An 11101-nucleotide genomic window follows, 5' to 3' on the forward strand; every position below is an offset into this window, starting at 1 on the left:
TCGATTGTACTTTAGGGTGAATATCGTGTTGGTTTACATTGGGTTTTGTGTCTAATTGTTGGGCTTTTATTTATGTTTCAATGTGGTTGTTTAGGAACAACATCTGTTCCATTGGATGCACGACCCGCTTCACATTTGTCTACAGGGCATAGAATACGTCGAATGAACGTGGGAACTCTAATACTACTGATGTTGAAAATGCCAATTGAAGTGGTACTCTTTCTGCCTCGTCCTCTGTATCGCCAAGGCAGACCTTATCCTCTGTGCCGCCTAATAGTGACACCAGATAATAATTCTGACACTAAAAAAACATCTGCAGGGTGATGCAGTTCAAGCCAATATGAGTGCAGATGAAATTCGTTATTTTAACCTAAAGTTCAATATTGGAAAAAACATATAGAATCCTTGACTTCACATGTGAACCAACCAGGCCACAGAAACGAACGGTAAACCATCCAATGACTCTAAACTTCGACCGCATAACCAAATTCCCACTAATAACCACAACTATGGTCCTTGAACATTACTTCAGATTCATTACGTACAATGAACTTCCAGAAAGAGTGTCTACCATGCAACTGCCGCACCTTAGAGGGCCGCCCCGGTGCTAATATGTATCGTATATTCTTTGCTTAGAACTAATATTATTTCCCAATATTTATAGTTATATTTTTATCGTCTCAAATATGACGTCTTTACATTGTTTAGATACAATCTTTAGATAATGTTATGTCAATTTTGTTTCCTTTTATGTAATGCTGTTATTGTTGTTATCCCGTTCGATTTTCATTCGTGGCTTTATATATTATTGTTTTACAGTTTGTATTATAGGTTTGTTTGGCAGTCAGGTGTTTTAAAATGTTTGATGTAATTTGCTTAGTGTCTTGTTTTGTTTCATATTGTTTATTGTGTTAGCTGTTGGTATTATTCGGTCACAATTTTTTTTTTAAATCCACTACCTACAAGATACATTTTCTTTTTATACAAAGTATGTGTCTTTATTATATTAAAGAGGTAAATGTTCCTAAATAAAGACGCAATATATTACACAATTCAATCCATTCTTTAAGTAATTAGTGTTAACCTATTAGCAATTGTTAACAATATACTCCTAAATTAAAGTAAAAGATACGAGTACTTGTGAAACCTTAAATGTATAACTTTATTACAACAATTTTTTTCCGCTTAATCCTGCGAATTCGCGGATTTTTAACTAGTTATATCAATAAAAATACAATTAAAATCGAATATATTTATATAACTTTTATCAATTATCGTAAAACACAAACCCTAATAATTACTGTCAAAATTGTAAAAAAAGATATAAAAAAATCAAAAGATCAATTATCGTGGGACGGAGGGAGTAATAGCTCATGTATGTATATTTGTATATAGTACAAGTTATGTTTTTACGTTAATAAATGGTATACACATTTATTTTATTTTAAGTGAATTAGGGAATATATTCTAATAATAACTACATAAGTAAAGTATTTTTTTTGGACATCAGTTTGGGGTCACCTAGGTAGACTTAACCACTCACGCGTTCATCTTACGTAGTTGCATACAGGGGCGGAGCTAGTGTATTATCTGTAGTGGAATGGGACATCACTGAAATACGCGATTTAGTGATATTTTTTTTTTTTTTTTTTTTTTTTGGTTTTTAACTAGTGACATCAGTAAATAGTGTAAATTTTTTGAGTGACACCATTAAGATAAGACATCTAGTAGATTTTGTTTTTGGATTTTAACCGGTGACATCAGCGACTCTCAATTCTGAATCCGCCCCTGAGCAAGACTACGAAGTAAAATGTAAGTCGTGATTAAAAGAGAACGGGCCATGGCGTATGCATATTCTCACCAGGTACTCGTTAAACCATCATCTCATACTCTTCGTTTTTTTTTTCTTCCTAAAATTAACCCAGATCATCATTCCCGATCTTACTTTAAGTTACTGCACATTTATTACTGATGCGGGCCTTAGCTGCTTAGCTTCTTGCTCCAATCTGTCGTCTTTGAAATTAAATTTCACTCCAAGAATTACTGGTTGTGGTTTATTTTCAGTCGTCGTGAATTGCAAGAACCTTAAGTCACTTCATCTTGTTCGTTGTTTAAATGTTACTAATCTTGAGTGGCTCGAGTGTCTTGGTGGGCTCGAAAAGCTTGAAGATTTGTGTATTAAGAACTGTAGAGGTATTGGAGAAGGTGCTTTAGTTAAGCTTGGTGCCGTTTTCACTTTGAGGTTGACTCGAATTACAGGTACATGAAGCTCTATGATCGGTTAGCAGTTGATCTATGGCAAAAACAGTGGGTCCCATGTGATAATATGGTAGAGCTTAGCTTGATAAATTGTATGATCAGCCCGGGAAGAGGGCTCGCTTGTATACTGAATAAATGCAAAAACTTGGAGAAAATTCACTTGGACATGTGTATAGGAGCGCGAGACTCTGATATTATCGGGCTGTCCCGAAACTCAAGAAATCTTAAGTTCATTTCGATTAGAGTACCTTCAGATTTTTCGCTTCCTTTATTGATGGAACACCCGTTAAGGCTTACAGACGATAGTTTGAAAGCATTAGCTAAAAACTGTACACTTCTCGAGTCACTCACATTGTCTTTTTCAGACGGCGAGTTTCCTTCATTATCTTCATTTTCTCTTAATGGGATACTTAATTTAATCAAAATGTGCCCTATAAAGAACCTGTCTTTCGATCGTGTTTATTCGTTTAACAATATTGGAATGGAAGCTATTTGTTGTTGTGATCATTTGGAAAGTTTAGAACTTGTTAGATGCTAAGAGATTAGTGATGAAGGATTAGAATTTGTGGCTCATTACCCGCGATTACGTGTGTTGCGGTTAACCAAGTGTCTTGGAGTCACTGATGATGGGTTCAGACCGCTTATCGGGTCTTGTAAACTGGAACATCTTGTTGTGAATGATTGTCCTCAAGTATCTTACACTGGTGTACAAGGAGCTGCAAAATATGTTTCTTTTAAGCAAGATTTGTCATGGATGTATTGAATTTTTAAGTTTTTCCAAAGTTGTTGACTTGTTACATTGTTGTGAATTATAATAGTTATGTGTAATGTAATGTGTAATTGATGCTATATACCGTAGTAGTTTTATTGAATCATGTGTAATATTGTAGTATGTCCAAAATGAGACTTTTTGCGCCGGTGGTCACTCGTTATTACATCAAATTGCATGCAACGTGTGGTGTCCTTGACTTTTTTCGACTACGGTGATCCCTTCATTTTACAAATGTTGTGTGAGGAGTCCCTCTGTCTAACTTTCGTGAATTCTTGACATGTTCATTGCATGTGGGGGTAAATTCATCTTTTCCCCTTCATCTTTATCTTCAAAACTCATATTTGCTCAAATAAGATCAACGTTCATTGATCCTATCAAATAACAAGCAAACGTCAAATAACAATAACATATACTAATACTAAATTGTTGTCGAATTCTATCAAATAACAAGCAAACCCTCTCATTGATCACCTCCATTAGACTACTAATTTACCAAAAGGGGAGACTGGACAAACAAGTAAAAAAGTAAATAGATTCTTATCTTGATAATACTAATACTAGAATGATTTTATGTTCAAATTTTCCACAAACAAAATAATTGGTCATAGATCTTGGAGAAGGTTGCTGAATAGGGATTGTCCTTAAACAAACAAGGGCATACACGTCTTGCTCGATACTATGAATACCTAACCCTTGAAGAACGACGTTCACTTAAAGGTGAAATGGTTTGCAAATGTCTTTCCCGTAATTAAAAACAAGTTCATTTTCCCTTTTTTTTGTATCCGGATCACTATAATTTTGGTTGTTATGTTTAGCAAGTGACTATCGCTATGTCCATTTATTGACTTATAATTAGCGTAATATTTGGGGATATTGTGTGACAATAGGTTAATTGACTACCTATACTACAACACGAGATGAACAATATACATTGCTGACGTGAGCTGATGTTATGTTGAGTCAGTTGACGACGACTCGACGTCAGCAATTGTCCTTTTCCTATTCTTTTTTATTTTTCCAAAAACTTTGGATTTTTTAGCCATCTCAATTAGTTTACTTTGTTTTTTTCCTTACTTTTTAATCATCGATTTAGCAAACTATTTTCGTCGTAACGCGAAACCGCCTAAGGACTTTCTGGCCATGAATTCTGGAAAATGACAATAAGAAGCAGAAACCCATTGATATCAATTGTTAGTAGATAACATAGAATGAATATTCACCTAATGCGATGTAAATTGACATATCTACTTAAACATTAAACTAAAAAAAATCCAATTTGTAGTCGTATGACTTATCTTTAAAAATTTAAGTCATATTACTCACATATTATGTTTTATTTTCATTTTCTTAACAAAAATAAATAAATAAATAACGGAAATTAACTTATACCCTTCAATTTACAAATTCTACTTACAAACATGCATGATTGACCCTAGATCATACCGATCTATCTATTTGAACTATTAATTGAATATGATTATATCTACATTGAACATACTAACCAAATACATTTAATACATACCATTTGAAAAAAATAACTGCGACAATCTAAATTCGTGACTTCACATAACATAATCTGAATAAAATCATCAGAACATAAAGCTTTGACTCACATTATGTGGGCCTAAATCAAATTAAGCCATCAGAAAGTAAAACAAATTTGACTCACATACATAGGTCTTAGCTAAGTTAATGGGCCAAGGTTCCCGAATTACATTTAGAGCAAAAATAACATAACATTGTTAGATATCAAATCACAACGAACTGATCATCATATCAAATCCGCTTCACATTTTCTTCTTCGAAGGTACATAATTTCCTTTTTGCATTCCTATTCATATTACCTCTAATTCCTTCATAATACTGTTTATTTTTTATAATTATATATTTGTTATATATCTATCAATAATTCAAGCATGTGAACAATAATTAAGGTAGACAAAAGTCTATGAACAATAATTAAGGTAGACAAAAGTCTATGAATGTACAGGATGGATGCCAATTTTTTCTAATTAAGAATAGTAAATATTTGTAGTATATATATGCAAGCAAATGTAATCAGTTAGAGTACTCATTCATATACATATATGAAATATATCTTTCTATCTCCATCCATTATTACTCTTTCATATTCAAGTATTGTGTAGTAAGTATAATAAAAGTAATTATAAACTATTAAATCTTAACACATTATCAGCACGAAGTGCTCCGTATAATCAAGGTTTATCTAAGCAAGCACAAGTCACTAATCAAGGTAAGAAATTCTTTAACGATATCTTATATTATTTATTAGTAAGGTAAATATTATTATCATCATAAGTAAGATTATATTTCTGTAATCTATTTTTATTAACTTCACTAACATTTATATTTATGTTATTTAAGTTATATATGGTCGGTTATACCGCCTGAATTATATTTATGTAATCTAACTTTTATTAACTTCACTAACATTTATATTTATGTTATTTAAGTTACATATGGTCGGTTATACCGCCTGAATTATATTTCTGTAATCTAACTTTTATTAACTTCACTAACATTTATATTTATGTTATTTAATTTATGTATGGTCTGTTATACCGCCTGAATTATATTTCTGTAATCTAACTCTTATTAACTTCACTAACATTAATATTTATGTTATCTAACATTTATGATTACTTATGCAATTAATCATTATTTATTTCATGCATACTAATGTTTATTCTTAAATTTATTATTTATGCATAATATGTTTATTCTCTTAATCTTCGTATTTATACTAAACGTATTTATACTAAATGTATTTATAGTAATCGTATTTATACTAATAAAATTCTTTTATTAAAATTATTATTAATACAACGAGTACATAACAGTCGTTAACGTCAACTAACGACGTTACAACGGTCATATATACATAATGGTTGTTAACGTCAACTGACGACGTTACAACGACTATATTTTTCAAATATAAAATAAATATCTTCGTTTTCACATTTTCACAAATCAATCTTCATTTTCTCAGATTACCACTCTCAATTTTTTTTTGTAAAGATGATTCACACATGGATGATTTTTTCTATTGTATTGGTCATACTAACTATCATCATTGTTGCTAATATACCACCGGGTGAACCTATATTCTATCCTGCCCTTGTGGTTTTATTATTTCTAATCATACCATTATTCTGTTGTTTGCTACTTATGAATTTAAAATGATTCTAATTTCATGTTGTTAGAAATTAATTATGATTATGATTTATGTTGTTCATCTTTTTTATAATAGAAAATGTCGAATTTGAAAAGGCTTAAATTTGCTCCTTTAGAATCAAGTGGGAACAACTACTTAACATGGGTTATGAATGTAGAAAAACATCTCGAATCAATCGGTATTTTAGAAACCCTGAATGAAAATAACAATTGTTCCGAACAAGAGAAAGCAATAGCAAGTATTTTTCTTAGTAAATATATTGACAAGTCCTTAGAATCTACATATTATATGATCGAAGATCCAAGTGTATTATGGAAAATACTCAAAGATAGATACGATATTAATTATCAAGAAATAACGGTAATCCATGAAAGAATAAAATTGAAGATGTTAGTAGACGCTCTTATAAGAATCTCGGAGATTCTTATTAATGATCTGGTAACATGGATCATCAGTCTAGTATTTCTTGAATACATGAACATCTTGTTTATCTCTACAAATAAGTCCCAAAAGAAAAGAAAACGAGAGTGAATCTGTTTAAAAATCTTGATTAAATAAACCCTGAGCTACCTTGAGACTTGAATGGTTTGAATTTTCTAAGATGCCTAGCTTGTTATGTATCACTCATAAATAAATGGTTTTAGACCATAACGCATATGTTTATTAAGTGTTATCTTTTATGTACTTCAGATTGTAACTTGTTTGCAGGTAATATAATTTGATTATCTTGCTGAAATATAACTCATTATTTGCTTATCTTATTTGAAGTTTTAGTATGAATCCTGCTGAAATACAACATCAATTAAATGGTAAAGACCTATGTATTGCAGATAGTGGTAACAAACACACTATGATCAAATCTAAGAAATATTTCATTGATTTAAATCAAATGAAGGAATTATAAATACTATATCAGGTCTTGCAAACTTGATATAAGGAGGAAAAGGCAAAAATTCATATTACCAAATGGTACGAATTTTCTGATAAACAATGCTTTGTTTTCTCCCAAATCAAAGATAAATTTGTTAAGTTTCTCCGATATATATCATAATGGATACGATTAAAATCGCATATGATAAAAAGCACATATGATAAAAAGCGCAACACATATGATTAAATGCGCATATGATAAAAAGCGCAACGCATATGATTAAAAGCGCATATGATAAAAAGCGCATATGATTAAAAGCGCATATGATGAAAAGCGCAGCGCATATGATTAAAAGCGCATATGATAAAAAGCGCATATGATGAAAAGCCCAGCGCATATGATTAAAAGCGCATATGATAAAAAGCGCATATGATGAAAAGCGCAGCGCATATGGTGAAAAGGATATATGATGAAAAGCGCATATGGTGATTGATGAAAAAGCACACATGGTGATTAATGAAAAGTACATATGGTGATTAATGAAAAGCACATATGGTGATTAATGAAAAGAATATTGAGAAAGAATCACCAATATTTCTTGAAAGAATTCAAGGTTATATATATGGACCAATTCATTCATCATGTGGACCATTTTGATATTTTCATGGTTCTAATAGACGCATCTAGCGGATGGTCTCATGTTTGTGTCTTATCAAGCTGTAATATGGCATTTGCAAAGTTTCTTGCACAAATTATTAAATTGAGAAGACATTATTCCGATTACACCATTAAAAGGATGAGACTTGATAATGCTGGTGAGTTAACATCTCAAGCATTTAATGATTATTATATGTCTACAGGGATTGTTGTTGAACATCCCAGTTGCTCATGTGCATACACAAAATTAGTTTAGCTGAATCAATAGATAAACGCTTACAGCTAATACCTAGATAATTGGAAATGAGTACAAAACTCTCAATATTTATATGGGAACATGTAAATTTACATGATGCGACATTAATTCGCATTAAACCAAGTGCAAGTCATAAATATTCTCCATTACCAACTTAATTTTGGTCGAGAGCCAAATATTTTCCATCTTAGAACATTTGGTTGTGCAATGTATTTTTTATTGCACCACCACAACAAATGGTTCCTCAAAGAAGGATGAAAATATATGTTGGATATGAAACATCTTCAATCATAAGATATATTGAATCCATGACTGGTGATGTTTTTACAACACATTTTGCTGATTGTCATTCTAATGAAAAATTGTTCCCTATATTAGGAGGAAAATGAAAAATAGAGAAAAAGATCTTTCATGGTGAGAACATAAATTAATGTATCTTGATCATCGCACAAAAGAATGCGAAATAAAAGTTCAAAAATAATGCATATGCAAGAACTTGCAAATAAATTACCCGATGCATTTACAGATACAAAAAGGAGTGACTAAATCATATATACCATCAGTAAATGCTTAAGCTAGAATTGAAATTCCAAAAGCTGGAAATAATGTCACTCTTGAGTCTTTGCCACGCCAGAAACGTGGGAGACCAATTGGTTCCAAAGATAAAAATCCTCGAAAAAAAAATCAGCTAATAATGAGGTAAAAGAAAGTGTTTAAGATGAACTACAAATCAATACTCCTTCTGCAGAGGAGATTGATGATGTCAATACGGAATTTTCAATCAATTATGCATATTCAAAAATATTATGGAACCGAAATGAAATAAAAAATCTTGATGAGATATTTTCATATAATGTTGCATATGATATCATGAATGATAATGATGATCCAGAACCAAAATCTGTCATGGAATGTCAAAATAGACATGATTGTGATCATTGGAAAGGAGCAATACGAACTGAATTATAATCGCTCAATAAAAGAAAAAATTTCAGATCAATCGTGATCGCTTTTAAAGATGTGAAACCTATGGGATACAAATGAATTTTTTTTATTCGAAAAAGAAATGAGAAATAAAGTTACAAGGTATAAAGCTAGACTTGTAGCTCAAGGTTTTTCTCAAAGACTAGTAATTGATTATGAGGAAACTTATTCTCCTGTTATGGATGCAATTATTTTTAGATACTTAATCAGCCTAACAGTTTCTAAAAAATTTAGAAATGCATCTCATGGATGTTATTACTACTTATTTAAATGAATCACTTGATAGTGATATATACATGAATATCCATGAAGGGTTTAAGGTATCAGACACATATAATGCAAAACTCAAAGAAATGTATTCCAATGAATCACAAAGATTTTTATATGGGTTGAAACAATCGGGTCGCATGTGGTATACCCGATTAAGTGATTACTTGATAAGCAAAGAGTATACAAATAATCTTATTTGCCCATGTGTTTTCATTAAGAAAACAATGTCCAGATATGTGATTGTAAGTTGTTTATCTCAATGATCATAACATCATATGAACAAATAAAGAGATCTATGAAATCATTCAACTTCTAAAAAAAAAATTAAATGAAAGATATTGAAGAAAAAAAAACAAGTATTGCCTTGGATTGCAAAATGAGCATATGCCTAATGGTTTACTTGTACATCAAATAAACTATACCGAAAAGATTTGAAAATGTTTTTAAAGACAAAACCATATGTTGATATATCACTCAATATTGACACTAATCCATTTCATCCCCGTGAAGATCATGAAGATTTTACGGATCAAAAGTTCCATATCTTAGTGCAATTGGGGTTATTATGTATTTTACAATTTGTACAAGACCTGACGTTTCTTTTGCAGTTAATTTGTTGACAAGGTTCAGCTCAACCCCTACAAAAAGACATTGAAATGGGATCGAGCAGATTTTTGATACCCTTGAGGAACTGCTGATTTAAAATTATTTTATTCTAACGCTTCAAAACAAGATTTGGTTGATTATGTATATGCAGGTCATTCATCGAATCCTCATAAAGATAAATCTCAAACTCGATATGTATTCCTAAATGGAGGCACCACAAAATCATGGCGTTCTTAAAACAAACACTTGCTGCAACATCATCAAATCACGATGAAGTGATTGCATTATATGAAACTACTCGAAAATGTGTTTGGTTGAGATCAATGACACAAATCATTATTGATTCTTGTGGACTATAACGCTATAAAAGACTAACAACCATCTTCACCAACAACTATATATAAAGATAATGCAGCTTGCATAATACAAATGAAAGGAGAGTATCAAAAGTGACAGAACAAAATATAAATGCTGACGAGGCGCCAAAGCCATAGACGATCTTAACGGTCATAAGTTTGATGAAAAATAATGGTATGTTGGTAAGGCTCTATAAAAGACTAAAAGGGAATAGGAATTGAAACAAGGGTTTGAGCAAACCATGAAAGAGACTGTAGACAAATTACAGGGGCTAAACTTGTACATAAAAGATTTAGATGATACAGTTTCAGATGAAAACCTCAGATTCTTCTCATATACTCAAGATCTCGTAAAAGACAACCAGATTAAAATGAGATACCTTCAATCAACAACTCTGCTGATCTTTATACCAAAGCACTGTCAACCGCTATTTTTCAGAACACACGTTCACAATATTGGCATGAGGCAAGTTCAAAAGATGTGATGACTCAGCGATGTCTACTTGAGGGGGAGTCAACTCTATACTGCACTCTTTTTCCCTTGAATAAAGTTTTTATCCCACTGGGTTTTTCTTTAGCAAGGTTTTTAATGAGACAGTACTAGTTGCTCTATAATAAAATTGTCATCCAAGGGGAGTGTTATATATCTATCAATAATTCAAGCATGTGGACAATAATTAAGGTAGACAAAAGTCTATGAATGTACAGGATGGATGCCAATTTTTTCTAATTGAGAATAGTAAATATTTGTAGTATATATATGCAAGCAAATGTAATCAGTTAGAGTACCCATTCATATACATATATGAAATATATCTTTCTATCTCCATCCATTATTACTCTTTCATATTCAAGTATTGTGTAGTAAGTATAA

At 31.4% G+C, this 11101-nt stretch overlaps 1 pseudogene; it reads left to right on the forward strand.

Annotated features, from left to right (window-relative positions):
• Positions 1-1840: 1840 nt before the first annotated feature.
• On the forward strand, positions 1841-3069 carry LOC139848523 (F-box/LRR-repeat protein 14-like; annotated as a pseudogene).
• The last annotated feature ends 8032 nt before the right edge of the window (positions 3070-11101 follow it).

The sequence above is a fragment of the Rutidosis leptorrhynchoides genome, chromosome 5, assembly GCF_046630445.1.
Source record: "Rutidosis leptorrhynchoides isolate AG116_Rl617_1_P2 chromosome 5, CSIRO_AGI_Rlap_v1, whole genome shotgun sequence".
Lineage (NCBI taxonomy): Eukaryota > Viridiplantae > Streptophyta > Magnoliopsida > Asterales > Asteraceae > Rutidosis > Rutidosis leptorrhynchoides.